This window comes from Vigna umbellata, chromosome 7 (genome assembly GCF_029865625.1).
Source record: "Vigna umbellata cultivar VRB3 chromosome 7, Vumbellata_1.0, whole genome shotgun sequence".
Lineage (NCBI taxonomy): Eukaryota > Viridiplantae > Streptophyta > Magnoliopsida > Fabales > Fabaceae > Vigna > Vigna umbellata.
Window position 1 is genome coordinate 41,845,731 of NC_142171.1, and position 18,128 is coordinate 41,863,858.

Consider the following 18,128-nt stretch of genomic DNA (forward strand, 5'->3'; position numbering starts at 1 on the left):
CATTTAACACACGAGCTAGACAAATACATGTACTAGAAGAGAACATACACCAAACGAATCATAACAAAGAAGATTGACAAATGAGTCTTGACTAGAAGACTCAAGTATAAAAGTCATAATATTCACTAGACGAGTAGCCTAGATGACTAATGAATGACAGTCATAGTATTAACCAGATGAACATTGACCAAACGACTCAAACACTGAAAGCCTCAAATCAACTAGACAAATGCATTGGCCAAATGAATCAAAGCATTAGATGAATGGAAACATCAAACTACTACCCAAATCAGATGAGCTTAAAAGATCTTGATCAATTTGGTTAAGTTATTACTTTCATATAATTATTGATAGAATACTTGAAAGAGTAATTTTACTTGATTATTTGAAATCAAAATTGAATTAAAAGATTCACAACGTTAATTACTTTGAAAGAAGAATGTTTTCAAATTAAATGGTCAAATCATATGAATATGGAAATTATCTATTTGATTGAACATCAAATTAATAATGATTGCAAATAGAAATTATCATGATTGTAACAAGACATTCAATACCAGTTCTAGATCAAAACAATATAGAAAGTGGCGTGGTGGAAAATTTGTAATAAAATACAAAGATTTTCTATACTAGTTGGATCTAGAACCAATATAAAAAGTGACAAGGTGATAAATCTGTAATAAAATACAAAGGTTTTCTATGCCTATTAGACTTAGAATCGGTATAGAAAGCGATGTAGTGGAAAAGTTGTAATAAATTACAAAGGTTTTCTATACGGTTAGACCTAAAAGTGATATAGAAAGTTACTTTTTATATCGATTTCTCATTTTAACCGATATAGAATGTTTAATTCTTCTTCACAGCTTTCGCGCCACACCTCATTTGCATCTACACTGATCACTTTGCTCTCCTTGTTCTCGTCATTGTGCAAAGTTTCTTGTCATTTTTGTTGCGTTTCATCTTTGTTGTTATTGCAATAAAGAATGTTCTCGTCACGTTCGGGTGTTCTCTAGTTTTCTTCGATGAACGTCATTCACGATGATGATTTTTGGTGTGTTGTTGTGGTGTTGTTGTGTCACCATCGTCGTCGCATCGTGTATTTGGCGTCATCATCATATTCTCTTGTCCACTCAATTGCCTTTACCGTCCACCTCGTATGCATTTTCTTCATTAGAAAAGGTTAGCATTTCAACCTAATGTCTAAGTTTTTATGATGTTGGTGAATTATGAATGTACATTTGAATATAAAATGTATGTATGTGTTGGATTTTTGGATAAAGAAGTTTCAAGCTTCACTATGGACATTGAAAATAAAGAGTTTTAACAAATAGTTTAGAAATAGATTATTAATATGTTAGTTAGAGGGTCTGTTTGATAAGAAGTGGTCCTTCCTCTTTGCTTGACCTCCTTAATGTATGTTGGGCCTATCTTTGACAAGTACCTTTTGTTACTGGCTTCTTGGAGGCAACACACAAGTTGTAGGGAAACTATGTTGTGGTTAATACTTTTGTCATCATAGTTCATGTTGAGCCTTAGGCTTTAAACAAGCCACTAAGCTTATAAGTATTAATCCCTTGTGCTTACAATACTGAAAGCACTTAAGCAAATATTTTAGTTTGGTAAGTTGTGAATAGAACTTAGGTCATATGCGTTGTATAGACCAGTTTCGTATCTCACATGCATTATGTGAATGATATGTTATGATTTCGAGTTAAGTCTTAAACTATAATGAGTTTATGATCATAAGTAGATGAAATGAGTGAACTCGTTCTTTTTATATGCAACCATAATCTTTTATTATCAAACCAAATAAGTTGTCCAACAAATTGGAAACCCTTAATGTGTGCTTAATTATTTCTTAGCACCACCTAAAAGCACAGGTGTTGAATTTTACAGATAATAATGGATCAAAGTTGGATAAATTTTATATGCACAACAAATGAATCAAGAGTGAAGTAGAAAAATTTTCTTGAATTTGCAAAGATGAATTTTTCAAACAATAATAGAAGATTCTATTGCATGTGTGTTAATTGTTTAAATAAGTGAAAACTATCAACTGAAAGTTATTCGGGAGCATGTTCTTTGTGACAGATTGCTAAAGAGCTACATGAAGTGGACATGACATGGTGGATTAATAGAAATTCTAAGTGTAGATGAGTCTCAAGTAAAAGTAGAAAAAGGTTATTACAGATGGATGATCAGTTAGAAGACATGATACGTGATGTTGGAAATGATTCCTTCTAACGTGCTCATGCGTAATAACTTGTGCAATGACGCAAAAAAACCTTTGTATCCAGAATGAACTAAGTATACTCAATTGTCAACAATATTAAAATTGTTCAATGTGAAGACAAGAAATGAGTGGACTGATAAAAGCTTCACATAATTGCTTGAGTTACTGAGTGACATGGTTCCTGAAGGTAACACATGGCCAACACGCCATTATGATGCAAAGAATATATTGTGTCCCATGGGTATGGAGTATAAAAAATTCATGCATGCCCAAACAATTGTGTCTTATACAAGAGTGAGTTTGCCAAGTTACATCAATATCCATAATGTGGGATATCATGATACAAACAAAAAAATGGTGAGTCTAAATGTGACACTAAGGGTCCTTTTGAAATTTTTTTATGGTATCTTCCTCTTGTTCCATAGTTTAAACGCTTATTCAATAATGTAAATGATGCAAAACATATAAGATGTCTTGTAGATGGTTATATAAAAGATGGGAATTTGAGCCATCTGGAAAATGGTTTGCAATTGGAGAATATTGATTGCATGTTCCCTAATTTATCTAATTGTTCAAGGAACATTAGTTTTAAACTTTCGCAAATGTGTGCCTTTTATAATTTTTCATGTATCACAATGGAGGAAGTAAGTTCCAGATCCAAGTCATGGGTTGGAAGTGGATAACATTCAAGTGAAAGAAGATTTAACCATAGATGTAAGACCAATACGGGTGTTAGATGTACAAACTAAGACGTTACGAGGAAAGGACATTTGTACATTGAAGGTACTTTGGGATGAAGCTACGTAGGAAATGACTTAGGAGTTAGAAGAAGTTATGAAGAAGGAGTATCCTTATCTTTTTGGTAAGTAGATAAATTTTCGGGAACGAAAATTCTTTTAAGGAGGGTTGAATGTAAGACCCGTGAAAAATATAGTGATTAGAAATAAAATAGCCTTGAGACTTTGGTTTTTTATTTGTGTATATCTTTGTTAGAACTTAAATGTTATGTTATTTCTTTGATTTTATTTTAATAAAGTGCAACACATGTTTTGGTATGTTTGTAGGATTGTGGTATATGTGTATTATTACCAATTTGATGTGTTGGCTTGTTGATAAAGGGGAGGTCTAGGATTGAACGGTCTTTTATTCTTTATTAATGGGTGCTAATGTAACATCCCAATATCTCACATTGGATAATTCATAATTTATATATTGTAACATTACATTTACGGTAACATTCCGTAATCTCACACTTAAAGATTTACAGCTGATATATATCTATACATATTTTAAACTCAGATTTCAACTATAATCTTCTAAATATAACTCGAATTCTTCTAACTTATTCTTCAATCTCTTTCTTCATTGGTACTGGATCATACGACATTCCTTCATCTACTCCCGTATAACGAATTATACGATCATCGTACATACCCAAACACAAACAACACAAACAAGTAGGGTGAGCTAACATGCAACAGTTCATTTATAAAACATGCATAATTGCTTTGATACTAACATCATATAATAATTATGTCATACACCCTCAAACCATCATACCATAATTCCTATCATACACTCGTTCCAAAATACCCAAAAGATACTCATTCCACAATACCCAAAAAGACACTCATCCCACAATACCCAAAAAGACACTCATCCGGATGATACGTTGATGAGCGGTCACGGGAGGTTATGCACTTGTGATGACTTCTACTTCTTCTTACAAATACACTTCCAAAATACTTCATACCATTCACAAGGTTAGTCCCCTCACTATGTCCAAAACCGGCACATAGACCAGGACCTCCTGCTCCTCTCACCACATAATTCATCCTTCTCTACTTGAGACTGGATGATTATTAGAGTATCAGGATAACCTCCAACTACAGGACCCTCAACATCAACATATACACAATTACCACATCAATACAGAATCTCTCCACGAGACTCATACAATGCTCACATTCCTCAACTCACATTATACTATTACGAAATCTCCCCATAATACTCATATCATGTTCGGATGCATAAATTCAAATCCAATATAATAAATTACAATCATCAAAATTAAAATTCACAATTTCGTATCTACCACAATAACATAAATTCATTCCAACGAGATATATTGCATAATAATTTAACAGTACATAATCTGTTCAACAAGAATTAAGTTAAAAGTTTGTCGAGTAGACTTCCAGGAAAGAGAGGTGCGTCACAATGGACAACTTAAGTACCAAGTCTTTCCTTAGCCAAAGTGTTCCTCAACTAGTTTTAACAAATTTCTTATTTACAGATTCAAAATAACAGCATATAATATTGACACAGAAATTCAAGATAAATAAATAGTAAACATTAACAGTATTCACACATAATTTCAAGACATGAATAGTAATAAAACAGTACTATATCATAACATAAAAGCTTAGAAAGGTTAGCTCCCCTACCTCTATTCCAGACTTCTCTTGCTCTGAATTTGCTTCCCCGAAAACTCTTCAGAACCTCTACTCTAAAATTTCTTCCTACTCCAAAAACTTCCTAATTTCTTCTCTTCTCCTAATTTCTCTCTACTTCTTGGTGCAAAAACTCCATTCCTCTGATCTCTATTTATAGGTAAAAATTTTTACTATTCATTAATTTTTTAATATTATTTATTATTTTAATATTATTTTAAAAATAATATTTTAATGAACAACTTGATCAATCTGATCATATCTCCTTCCATGCTACGTAGGAATTCTTATCCTTCCAAATTTTTTTTGTTTTTACTATTCACTTTTTACTATTCACTATTCACTATTCACTATTCACTATTCACTTTTCTTAAAAATTCTGAATAAGTTAAAAATTTGAACCTCTAAAATTACAATAATTTTATATCCAAAAATTTAATTTTTTTTTTATCCATAAAATTATTATTACAAATAAAATGGTAAAATTTACTATTATAAATATTTTTCACGAGTCTTACAGCATAAATTAAAATAAGGGGAGTAGGAAGAGAAAGCATGCAAAATAATAGATAATCTGAAAATTTAAAAAGAAGATTTACGTAAATCTTGAGAAGATTGAGTTGTTTTGATTTTAAAATTTAGTTAAGAGAAGATAGGAGATATAATCTTAGTAGAATTATAAATTATAATAGATATTATTCAAAAGATAAGTTGGAAGAATAAAATAGCGAATAGGAGAGAGGGTCTGCATACTTTTACACCTTAACCTAGCATGAAAAGAAGAGAAAAAAAGAGAGAGATAGATAGTGAGAGAGCGACATTTTCTAGGAGAAAAGAAAAGGATCTGTAAAAAATTCATACAAAGGGAGATTTGTGGTGTTTTGAGGTTGTAAATAAAGCCCTAATATTGGCCAAGGGAAAACTTACATTTTTTGTTGGATGTTGTTGATTATCTTGAGAGGTAATGCTTGTTTTTATAATTGTGTATGTGTGAGAATATGTTTTGCATGGTGATAGGGTTTATATTATGATTGTATTGGGTTTTCCTATGAAAGTATGTATGGCTCTGTTGGATTTTTCCATGATAATATGTATGATGCCAAGAAGGGTTAAAGATATGTTATAAAGAGTGGTATGATAATCATATGCAGTATGTTAGGTTTTGTTTGGATTGTAAGCTGCATAATGATGGGTTTTGGATGATTCAAGTGATGTAATGTTTGTATTTAGGTTTGTTTACAAGGGTATGTGAGGCTTGAATGCATGTATGATGTGTTAAGTATGTTTTCTCGTGGTTTGGGGATGACATGTGTGTGTTTTGAATACTTGATATTTGTCCAGAATGAGTTTGGGTTCGGAAATAATCGATTATCGTAAGTGATAATCGATTATTTTTGAATCATTTTCTAGTTTCTTTATTAGAATAATCGATTTTTGGGATAATAATCTATTATCCTTTTATATGTTGTATTCTTACAAATTGGGTATTATACTTCTGTAGAATAATTGAATATCTGATAGTAACCTTCTCGAGCTAGGTTGGGCCAAAGCTTAGAAGGAAGCAAGGAGATGGTCCTTATGGATGTTAAGGTTGCGGAAATGTGGTGGAATGGAGTAATATGATGCGTAAATGGTGATGGTTAGGGAGATAGCTCACAACTTTGAGTGGTATGTAAAGAAGGTGTGTAGTTTGATGGTTCAAGGAGAGGTTAGGCCAACTCCATGAGATAGATGACTAGAAGGACCTCTAGGGTTGTTCTACTCTTGATCAAGGAAGTGTATGGCTACAATTTGGCAACATAACATTACTTAATTTTAAGATGAAATACAAGGGTGGAGACACCTCTATTCATAGGTCAAGGATGTCTCCTTCCAACCTTAAAAGCATGATCTCCCACCTTTGCTCTCGTTATCCAAAAATGAGGCCTTCTAAGGAGTGAACAAGTGTAAACAAATCCTCTCCAATGGTGGGAGATGTGGTCACTCACAAAACACAATCATCTCCATTCCTAGAGTGCCATGATGTCACTAGTAAAAGAAAATTCTCTCCAATGGTGGAGTGACATGCGACCACTACCAAAAAGAAATCATCTTCACTCCTAGGGTGCCATGTAGTCACTTCTAAAAAGCAAATCCTCTCCAATGCAAGCATGACACATGGAACACACCTTCCACTTGGTTTGGATATCTAACTTAAGGAAAATCTTATGTTATTTAGGCCTTAATACAAGCCTTAAACAAACCTGCACTACATGGTCGAATACAATGACCTAAATTCTTACACTACTCTTCAATCCATGCTTCATGCTCCAATGGTAGTCCACAAGGTAGAGCTGATCCCATCTTCTACGATGACTTTCACTTTCTTGAAAGTGTTTGACCATGGCTAAGGGATTTCCCATCATTCCTTCCCTCTTGAAAAGGATTTGCCCTTAAATCTTCAACATGAAACAAGACAAACATCCTTTTTTTTTAGTTTTGGTGCGGTTATCTACCGCGGTCAAATACCCATTTTATAACACAAGTTAATAAAAATGTTATATTAGTGAGTATATGAAGGATATAGCTCCCAAGAAGGATACACCTTGAATCAAAGGAGTGATTAAGGTCTTGGAAAGTAGGAGCATGTTTCTTGAAGATCTTATTTCCAACACAAAGATTCTTAGGGTCTTTTCTTTTCATGCGTCTATAGGAAGATGGTAAAGTGATCTTTACATCTTTACACAAGCCTTTGGCCCTTAACATCATAATTTGTTTGTTGGGACACTTTTGAGACTTGTGCATCATGCTTTGACACTTAGAAAAAAATGAGTCTTTTATTTTTCTTTTCTATTTTTTTGTCTATTTTCTTTCTCATTTGAGTTTGATCCTCTTCCATTTCAGAAGTTGTGAGAGGATGAAGTACAAACTTCCTTTTATTATGAGTGATGATTATCTCATTAGTGTGGCCATTACGTAAAGATTCTTTATCAAAAAGCCAAGGCCTTCCCAACAAAATATGACAAGCATTCATAGGTAATATGTCACATAGCATATTATCTTCATAATTACCTAATTTTTATGCAGGTTCGAATCACACAGATTCTACATCCAGTTGTTAATCTCAATCGAAAATTAATGCTTCACTAGCACAAACCAACAAACTATTACACTCACAAAGAAAATAAACAAGTTGAATGTTAAAACACCTCTCTTGTTACCTCAAGAGATGAAACTCACTTCCTTTGAAACCCACAAGGGATGAACACCTCCTCTGAATGTTTCACGAAGGATGACCACCTCCTTTGAATTTTCACAAAGGATGAATACCTCATTTGAATCTTCACAAAGGATGACAGGCTTTCAACTTAGCAACAACAACAACACTCAATCACTACTCTCGTGAAAGTTTTCACTCTATGCCAACATGCCAAGTTCTGAAAGGCACAACACAAGAGTTACACAAACCCTAGAACACTTATCACCACACACTATAGAAAAGAACGAAATACACTTATTTTGTATGTTGTATATTAGAATGAGAGTCCCAATCAAATTTATAGAAATCTCACTCAAGGATACCTCCAAAAATCCGTTGTCAGCTATTTAATGTGTAGTAATCAATTATTCAGTTATGGTAATCAATTATGCATCAATGGATGAACAGCGGTCAAAAACTTGCTTGAAAAATCTCATAATTGCTCGTGATAATCGATTATGGCAAGTAATAATCGATTATTATAAGTGGTATCTTGAGTATAAAATAAGGTTTTCTGATTGTAAACGAATTTAAACGCTACCTAAGGCAAACAATACAAAGAATCAAATATAAACCACATCCTATACATTAATCTACTAAATCATAAAAACTTTAAAACAAGTCTTCAAGAGGATCTTTTTACAATAAGAGCGCTTGAAACTTGACATTGAGACATCATCAAAACTTCTTCTTTTCAGTTTTATGCTAACAATACAAATTTTACTAAAGGTGTTGTTGAATTTGTTAATGATGAAGCAGCAGAGTCAACTACTTCAAGTGTAGATTTTGCTCACAAGATGATATTATAAGGATTACTGATAATCTTATTAACCATCCTATTGCACTTGATGATGTTGAAATTGAGTTGATGCCACATGCTCCACACATTAAGTTTATTAACGTGAACATTGAAAATAAATTTTCAGTGGTGATATCTGTTGACTTAGGTGCGGAACAAAACGAAAGGTTGCTACAACAGAAAAACATGTTAGATTAAAATTTATTTTATATCATTGTTGATAAAAATTTAAAGATGCATGCATGTTTATATTTTGCTTTTAGCATAAATATAAAAAATTATTAAAATTTTAAAAATATTTGTTTTTATTAAATATAAAAAATTTAAAATAATAAAATTATACATAGTGATTTGTGCTTCATAAAATTAAAGAAAATTAACTTTTGACATATGGCCAAATTCAGCCAAAAAGTTTAAAAGTTTCTTGTGTCTCTCCAAAGTAAGTCTATGAAAGATAAATTTTGAAATATGTGTGGACGAATAGTAATTAGTGTTTTTTTTTCTCTTTTTGTTTTCTGTTTTCCAATTTTTGTTTTATTTCCATAAGAAATTAAGTGTTTCTCCCTACACCTCTATGAATTCTTCCTACACCTCCAAATTTACCACATTGTCCTTCTGAATGTTGCACAATTTATAGAAAGAATGAATGAATCTTTTAATCAGATTATTTTTCAAAAATTAAAAGCCAAACCCCGCACTCCTTCTCTTGCTCTCTCGCTCCCCTTGTCTCCCTTCTTCTCTCGTCTCCTTGTCTTCCTTCATATGTCGCTGCACCTCTCCTTCTTACTCTCTCATTGCACCTCTTTGAGTCTCAGTCGCACTCTGCACTAAGGTTGGTGCTTTCTTTCTCTCTTCGTTATTCCTGTGCTTTTTCCATTGATAATAAAAGAACAACCGCATTTTGACAAAATCATAGTCGGCGTTGGAAATGCGGTGGACTGTTAACCAGCGTTCGAACCGCGGTTAAGGGTCATCGACGTTCGAACTACGATTAAAAGTGGTCGGTGTTCGGAAGGTTAGTGTACTTCGAAGTGCGGTTCAAACGATGTTTTAACTCTTGAACTTTGCTTGCTTGCTCCGATGAAGAATCGAGATCTGACCACCACTTAATCACCGGAGACCACCAGCACAGGACCACACCAGCACAACGAGGGACCACGAACACGAGGGACCGCAACTCTCCAAACACCAAACCACGAGTAAGAAAGAAGAAGTAGAGTGAACGAGCCAGTCAGGGAATGATGGGGTGCATATATTAAACCACATTTTATATTTAATTTAATATAAAGGGTATAATGGAAAATTTGGAGGTGTTGCCAATCACTCTACAAAATTTGTGATTTTTTTTAGAAAATTGTAAAAGTATTAAATTTACAGATAATAACTGGCTGCCATTCAACTTGTCACATTTTGTTCATTTCATCCAGTCAATAAAAAACGTAGATGACAATGCGATAAACTATTATTGCTCTTCCTTAATGTATAGGTTGCTTGTTAAAAAAGGGGTTGTTAAGCATCTACTATCACCAAATCTCCTTACTCCAGTAAGAAGTGACATATTGCTGAGTGGTGTTTATGTGAGACAGAGGCAGCTAGAAGCATCATATATATATATATAGTTAAAATATCTGATAAAAGGTTAAAATATTGTGCTTGAACTGTGTGATACTCGAGGCCCGTCATGCATATATATTCTATTAAGATACATGTGTATTGTTTGCAGATAGAATCTTAGAAATATGAAAAGTGGAAGTAATAGAAAAAGAAAAAGGTTGTGCACAGCAATTTTGTTGGAAGAAGTTTGAAAATATAGAAATACATAAACGAAGCGAAGGTGTGATGATTTGGTTGTAAGTAGTTAATATAAAGATGTTTGCAGAGAAAAGTAATGGGAAATGAAAAGTAGATTACAGTTACTAGGTGTCAAGAAGGCCATGTTGCTGCAGAAGAAGTGAGATCTGCGAAGAACTACTACCCTACGAAGAAGACATTATATCATAAAATCAGTGTATGTACAAAAGACATCCTATCATATCATGTCTGAAAGGACTGTAAGTTTGTTGTTAGCTCAACTGACACCATACATATAACATAGAATAGGTGCTCAGGGCTAGCTGCTGCATGCCTCAGTACAATTTTTTTCTTATTAACAATTTCTTAATCATCATTCAAAATCACAACTGTTATTTTCATTCTGATTTAACCACAGACATATTTCATATCATAAAATCACTGAATTTAACAATTATTTTAAAACTTATATTATTCTTAGTATTAAATCTTTAATGTTGGCTACATATCACTTTTAAGCTCTAAAAGTAATGTGGGATTAATTTTCAGTGTAATGTAGCTGCCCAGAATTCGTAATGTAACTATGTTGATAAACTCGGGTTAATTTTGAGGACGCGAAGAGTTTTATTTGTAAAACTCGATTTTACCTTATAATTACAATTTGAATGTTTATTTGAATTTTGAGTTGTAGAAATTTCTATAGCAAATCAAAATTCTTGGAATACCATACACATTGTACAAAGTAGATGATGTATCTTTACAAGAAAATACAAATTCATCATGTAAAAGTCAATATTAATTAATTAATAATGTTGAATATGTATTTAACTCTAAAATCATTTACTGAAGAATAAATTTAAAAAAATGATTAAATAAATTTGAGAGAATTAAAAAATAAAATTTATCTTATTTATTTTAAGGAGAACGAAGATGAAAGGAAAGAAATTTAAAAATAAAGTTTATAAATAATTTGATAAATGTGATAGATAAAAAAATATTTTAAATATTAAAATATTACAAATTTTTCCTCATAGTTAAAATTAATGTATATTATTATTATTATTATTATTATTATTATTATTATTATTATTATTATTATTATTATTATTATTATTATTATTATTGTTTGTTGTTAATTATTAGTTTTATATTATACTTTTTTTTTCAATTTTCAACACATACCACCATCCCATCCCACTACAAGTCATACCACCGCACTTCACAATAGCACTACCACACTTATAGGGATAGTAGAACCTACAATAAAACACGTTCAAAAAAGTCACTAGAGAAGGAGTCTTAACGAAGAAGAATCAATTTTTCTGAACTATATGTTCTACAACCAGTTCCTTTTCAACACCACCAACAAAATATAAAAAGGTTTTAAGAATAATTTTGATGTATTGTTTTAAAGAGTAGCATAATGTATAATATATAATGTATAATGTATAATATATATATATATATATATATATATATATATATATATAAATAAAAGGATCTTATAATTCTTCGTCAATTAAAGAAATTATAACTGCATAAATTATAATAATGTTTAAATTATAGCTAAGACAGTATTTGATTACCTAATATTTCTAATAGAATATTTGACATATCTTAAGGCGCAACATTTGTAACACACAAGAGAACTTATTCCTCCACTGTGCAAAGCATCCCTAATTGATTCTCAAGTAAAAAATCGGTTCTCAACTATGCGAATCGATTCTCTGGATTAAATGTGTTCTCTGTTACAATGGAACCAGGAGAAATATTTAAAACAATGTTAAAATATGTTTTTGACTTCTGAATTTAGATGCGAAATTGAAACTCGATCTTATCTCAAAATTTAATAGGTTCTCAAACTTTTTAAATGAATAAATACAGTCGTTTAAACGTAACAACTTTTAACTTTTTTTTTTGTTATAGGTTGACTTTTTGTTATTTTGCTTTTATAAACTTAACATTTTGTAAGTTTTATTATAGTAGTTGTTCTTTATAAAGGTTAGTGCTTTAAAACTTAATTACATTTATTATGGTGAAAATGATTTCTAATATGCTTAAATTAACACTTTCCGTTTCTATCTCCTTTAAGTTTTAAATCTTGACGGGCAAAGTAGGAATTATTCACTTAGACCCTTTTAATATGTTATTAAGATTTGACTTAAAAATATTAGTTGTTAGATTTTTTGTTTGTGGAAAGAATTGAACCAGCAATCTCTCTTACCTTTGACTTAAGTGAGTATTTCATTTAAGTGTCCTCAATTAAAGAAATGTTGTTCTTTCCCAAGCTAATTATTCGTATTCTACTAAGAGTTGCTTATAAACCTCATAAAGCAAGTCTTTTTCCATCCTACTAAACACAGCTACAACCTTAACCACTCTCATCTATCTAAAACCTCTAAATGACTTTAACCAAAATCTCACAGAAACATTGGTCGTATTACATATTATAAATTTCAAATAAAAATACTATAATAGCAACAATAATATTTACCTAACAAATATTTGCTCTCGAACATAAATATTTTCAACTTTTATCACTTCTTTTTATATACATGTACAATGTTAGATTTTAGGTTTATGACGTGGTCAAAGTCAAAGTCAAATTTCCAATAAAAGTCAGACAAGTTAAACTTTGGGAATTTCCCTAATACTTTTCTGCTTCGTGTGCTCCTACATTAAAAGAAATTGAGACAGTGACGAGTGTGAGTAGATTGATGGACTGTATAATCCATGGAGGTAGAGTTTCACTTTCACCTCCAACATCTTTAATTCCTTTTGCTTTTTCCTTCTCAAATTGCTTTTCATTGCTCACATCCTCATTTTTAAAAAAAAAAATTCATTTGCAATTAGAGGTATTGGGAAGTGACTGTTTTTTATGTGTGTATCAACTTGCATGCTGCAATGCCATACCAACCAAACATCTCATGTAATCATAATAAAAGATTTAAGAAAGTGGTCAAGTGTTTCTTTTTTAAGCTAAACAAGAATTGAGTGTGATAATAGAGTGTGTTGAAAATGGCGTGATCTATTTGCATCATTACGATTATGACTACAAACATTTAAGTTAATCATAACCCCATTTAAATTAATTGCTAAAATGAACACTCATAACTGAGTGTTACATTTCATTAGCACCACCGAGTGCTAATTTGCTTGATGGAACTTGGAAGGAATCTTGTGACATTTTTTTTTTATCAGAATCTTGTGACATTAACCTTTTCGACACATACTCATTACCGGTGCATAACATTATTGCTCACGTCTTGATCAAAGTTTACTTTCTTTAATTTACATAAAATATTTCTTACATAATAAGGACAGACTTTCGTTAAGAAAAATGTTTATTATTTCTGTCTCTCTCTCTCTCACTTTTTCTTATTTTCTTGGCTCACTTTTTGTTGTTAGACGAAAAAAGAATGGAGAAGAGGAAATGGATAATATAATACTATAATTTTAGTAGAGAGAAAAAATAAATAAATAAACATTTGAAATTTTCTTTTTTAATTTTTATTTGATTTATATTTCAAATGTTTCTCTTTTTCCTTACTTTCTTTTCTCTCTGTCTAACATAACCTTCTGGCTAAGTTAAATAAACAAAGCGTTCATATGCAAAAGCGTAAGAATGAAAGGCCATGTTGCATTATAGCGGATGTGATAGACTTGATCGAAACCCTAACCTAACCACGTTATAGTCTTAGCAAAAGGCTATGATTATTCTAAGAAAAGTACTAGTTCATATTATTAAAGTTATTTTAAATTTATTCAAACGGTTGTCTATGTGTTTATTTCAAATTTTGATTCATTTATTATATATATATATATATATATATATATATATATATATATATATATATATATTGAGATGTAATAACTTTTTCTTTCCTTTATATATGTTTATTTTTTAATTTAATTTCATTATTTTTAGAGGTTTTAAATAGTTAACTTGATTTTTTTATTACATTGGTGTTGATAAGGTTGGGCCAAAACTATTCCGAGAAGTTCTACTTTTACTTTGAAGAAAAACCAAATGAAACATCCGTAAACTTCTTTGTTAAGAATAATAATAAGGGATGGACCATCATTATATAAATTTATGATATTATTCACGAAATTTTATCAATATAAATACAATCGTGGATAAATTTGAATTATCAATATATTTTACTCATTAATTTTAATATTTTAATTATTGACAAATTTTATCAACAGATTTATTATAAATGAAAAATTTCATTGTTAATACATATTTCATTTATTGACAACTTTTTTGTCAGTAAAATATGTCGATGAATGGAATATGTATTACTGATAGAATAAACCTCCATAAAAAGAACGACAAATTTTTTGTCCAAGTCTCACGTTCAATATCAACATATACTCATTTCTTCATCTTCTCCTATCCGCAACAACTCTCTCCAAGCCACTACAAAAAAGAAGGGCATTACCGAAGGCCAGAAGCCCTCGGAAACAGCCCAAAACCGTCGGTAAAAGGTAATTACCGAAGGCTTATCGACGGCCAAAGAGCCCTCAGTAAATCCCTTGTCGCTAACATTTACCGAGGGCTTTCGCCCTTCGGTAATTACCGAGGGCCAAAAGCCTTCGGTAATTACCGAGGGCCAAAAGCCTTCGGTAATTTCCGAAGGGCGAAAAAAAAACAGGGCGCTGGGCTGCTGCAGAATGTGATGCTAGAGTGTTAAACATATGATTGAAAATTAAGAGATATTATACAATAAAATTAAGAGATATAAACCTCAATCTGGATTATGTATTTTACTACTGCAACTTGAAGAGAACCAAAACCAACATCAACATAGGTATATTACCTTCTTACATCATGAATTGGTGTAATGAAATTGGCTGTACTTAAATGTTAAAAGGTTGGGTTGTTGTTATACCTTGTTTACATTCACGTGTTGCCTTCACTATGTCTACAGGAATGTTTGAACCAGAAGCAAAATCACCAATCATAACAAATAATTAAAATTCAACCTCAATAGTCAAGCATGATCAAGTTCAATAATGCAGAGCTGGAATGGTAGGAAATTCATTATGGATGACATGAATAAAAAAAAACTCACAGGTTGTATATTTTTGCACTAAAGTTAGCACTTACAACTGCCTGAAAGTTCCCTATTCAACCAATATTCTGTTTCAGCTCCTCTTCCTAAAGATGCTACCTCAAATGAATAAGGTCTCTAAGTTGGAAACTGCACCACAACACTTAATTGAATGTTGCAAAGTTAGATTTTGAATTACATTGAATTAGTGTCCATTAGCAGCTCAAACAAGTTTGTTTTGATGTTTAAATCTTGTTGAAATGGTTAAGTTCCAAGTATAGCAACATTTGTAGAAGAATCAAAAACTAGAGGTGCATCAGACGAAATGATTTGGTTTTACCAACTACTATAGGAAAATATCAGCAGCCTTTACCAACTACTATAGGAAAATATCTTGTATATTGTGGAAAGGAAATTGGATACTTTAAGCAACCTCAACTTAGTTTATGAACGCCTTTCTTCTTCTTTCTTTCAATTAAAACTCATAATACCTAACTAACTCTCATTTCTATTTCTCTCTTTCGTATACTCCCTCCTAACGCCACCATTCTCTACTCCCCTGTTTTTCCTCTTTTTGAACCTAACCATAAGAAATCCTTACACATGCAACAGAAATAAAATAAAATAAGAAACACATCACCCACACCTTACAGAAATAAAATAAGAAATCCTTCCACATGCATGCTCTTCCCACATGGTCAAATAGCCAAGGATTTTTATGCAGAATATACCATCAAAACAACCAGATTTTTATGCAGGTTATACAGCAAAATAGTAAGGTATTTTTGCAGAATTTTACACCAAAACAGCAAAGATTTTATGCAGAATTTACAGCAATACAGCAATGCAGCAATGCAGAATTTTACAGCAATACAGCAATACAGCAATGCAGCAATACAGAATTTTATGCAGAATTTTACAGCAATACAGCAATGCAGAATTTTATGCAGAATTTTACAGCAATACAGCAATGCAGAATTTTATGCAGAATTTACAATAATACAGCAAAGCTTTTCTGCAGAATTTTGTAACTAAGACAGCAAATGTTTTTTGCAGAGTTTTATAATTAAAACAACAAGGTTTTCTGCAGAGTTTTATAACTAAAACAATAAGGTTTTCTGCATATATTGACTCCAATTCAGCAATTAAGATCATACTCCCATTTAGCAAACAGATAAGTGCAGTGCAAAAATCATTTACTTCAATGTTATATCAATTTTTCATGCCTAATTAAACCATTTCTCATGCTTTTGCACATTCTTTTTATATCAATAATACTTATGCTTGCTTAACATAACACTTACTTTATCCTTTTCATTATATGTTAACTTGATTCCATACAATTAACTTAGCTTAGATATTATACGTGATCAACATAACATACCTATCTTTGCTTTGACTGAAAGTTATACTTAGTAATTCATACCAACTTAAATACCATAGAAAGTAATGAGCCACATATCAAACTCTTAAGTATGTGAAATAATCACACCCTAGACAATCAAGATTCAATCATTAACCATAAACTACCAACAAGATGTTGTAACATGATATAATTCCATTCAAATACACATATATATATATATATATATATATATATATATATATATATATATATATACATGTTTATGTCTAGAATGATCCTGCTGTATAGAGTACAACAGAGTTTAGATGCAAGTAAAAAATAAAGCAATCTTTTCAGTAATTATACATTCACACCAAGCAAATGAAATTTTATTAACTTCCATAGAACTTAGTCAATCAAATGTAAAATGAGTTACAGTGAACTAAAATTCGGAATCTAACAGTAAATCAATGCTACAACTAACCTTATAAAACTAATATATGGCCATTAACAGATCCAGAGGCTTTCCAAATGAATTGGATTTAAAGTTAGAGGTTAAAAAGGGCAAACAAGTTCTGAATTCATTTATATATCCCCTTCAACTCATATAGACATGTACTAACAGTACTAATTATGCATTCAATTGAGCAAGGTGAAGATAAAAGTAGATAGATATTTTGAAAATACTATTACAACAAGCACATAGACCATATTGAAAATACTGTTTACAACTCTTTTGGCCATTTCCACAGCACTTATTTTCTCACTACCGTAAATTCTTGTTCTATGATTTTGTAGATCATCGTTTTTCAAGTTAAAGTAAAAGAACTTACAGTAGAAACAATCAATTATTACATTTGATTTGGAGTTGTGATGTAATGTGGACTTAGATTTACTTGCCTGTAAAATTGAATGAACATAGAACACAATTCTATGCCTTCTTGAATTCTCCTCTTTGTTTGATAGTCTAATTGCAAGTATACCAACATTGTTGAAGGAGGGGCCGTAGAGCTCCTCGTAGGCTGCGGCGATCTCGTCCTCCGTCTTGAGGGGGCCATCGTTGAAGGAGGGAGGGGCGACAAATCCCTCCGCAGGCTTCGGGGGGTTGAAGTCAATGTCTTCCAATGGGTTGACGTTGTCGGAGGTGTCGATGTCATCGGAGGGTTTGCATTTGGCATAGAGGAGGGAGGGGTGGTGTTGGGGTTTGGC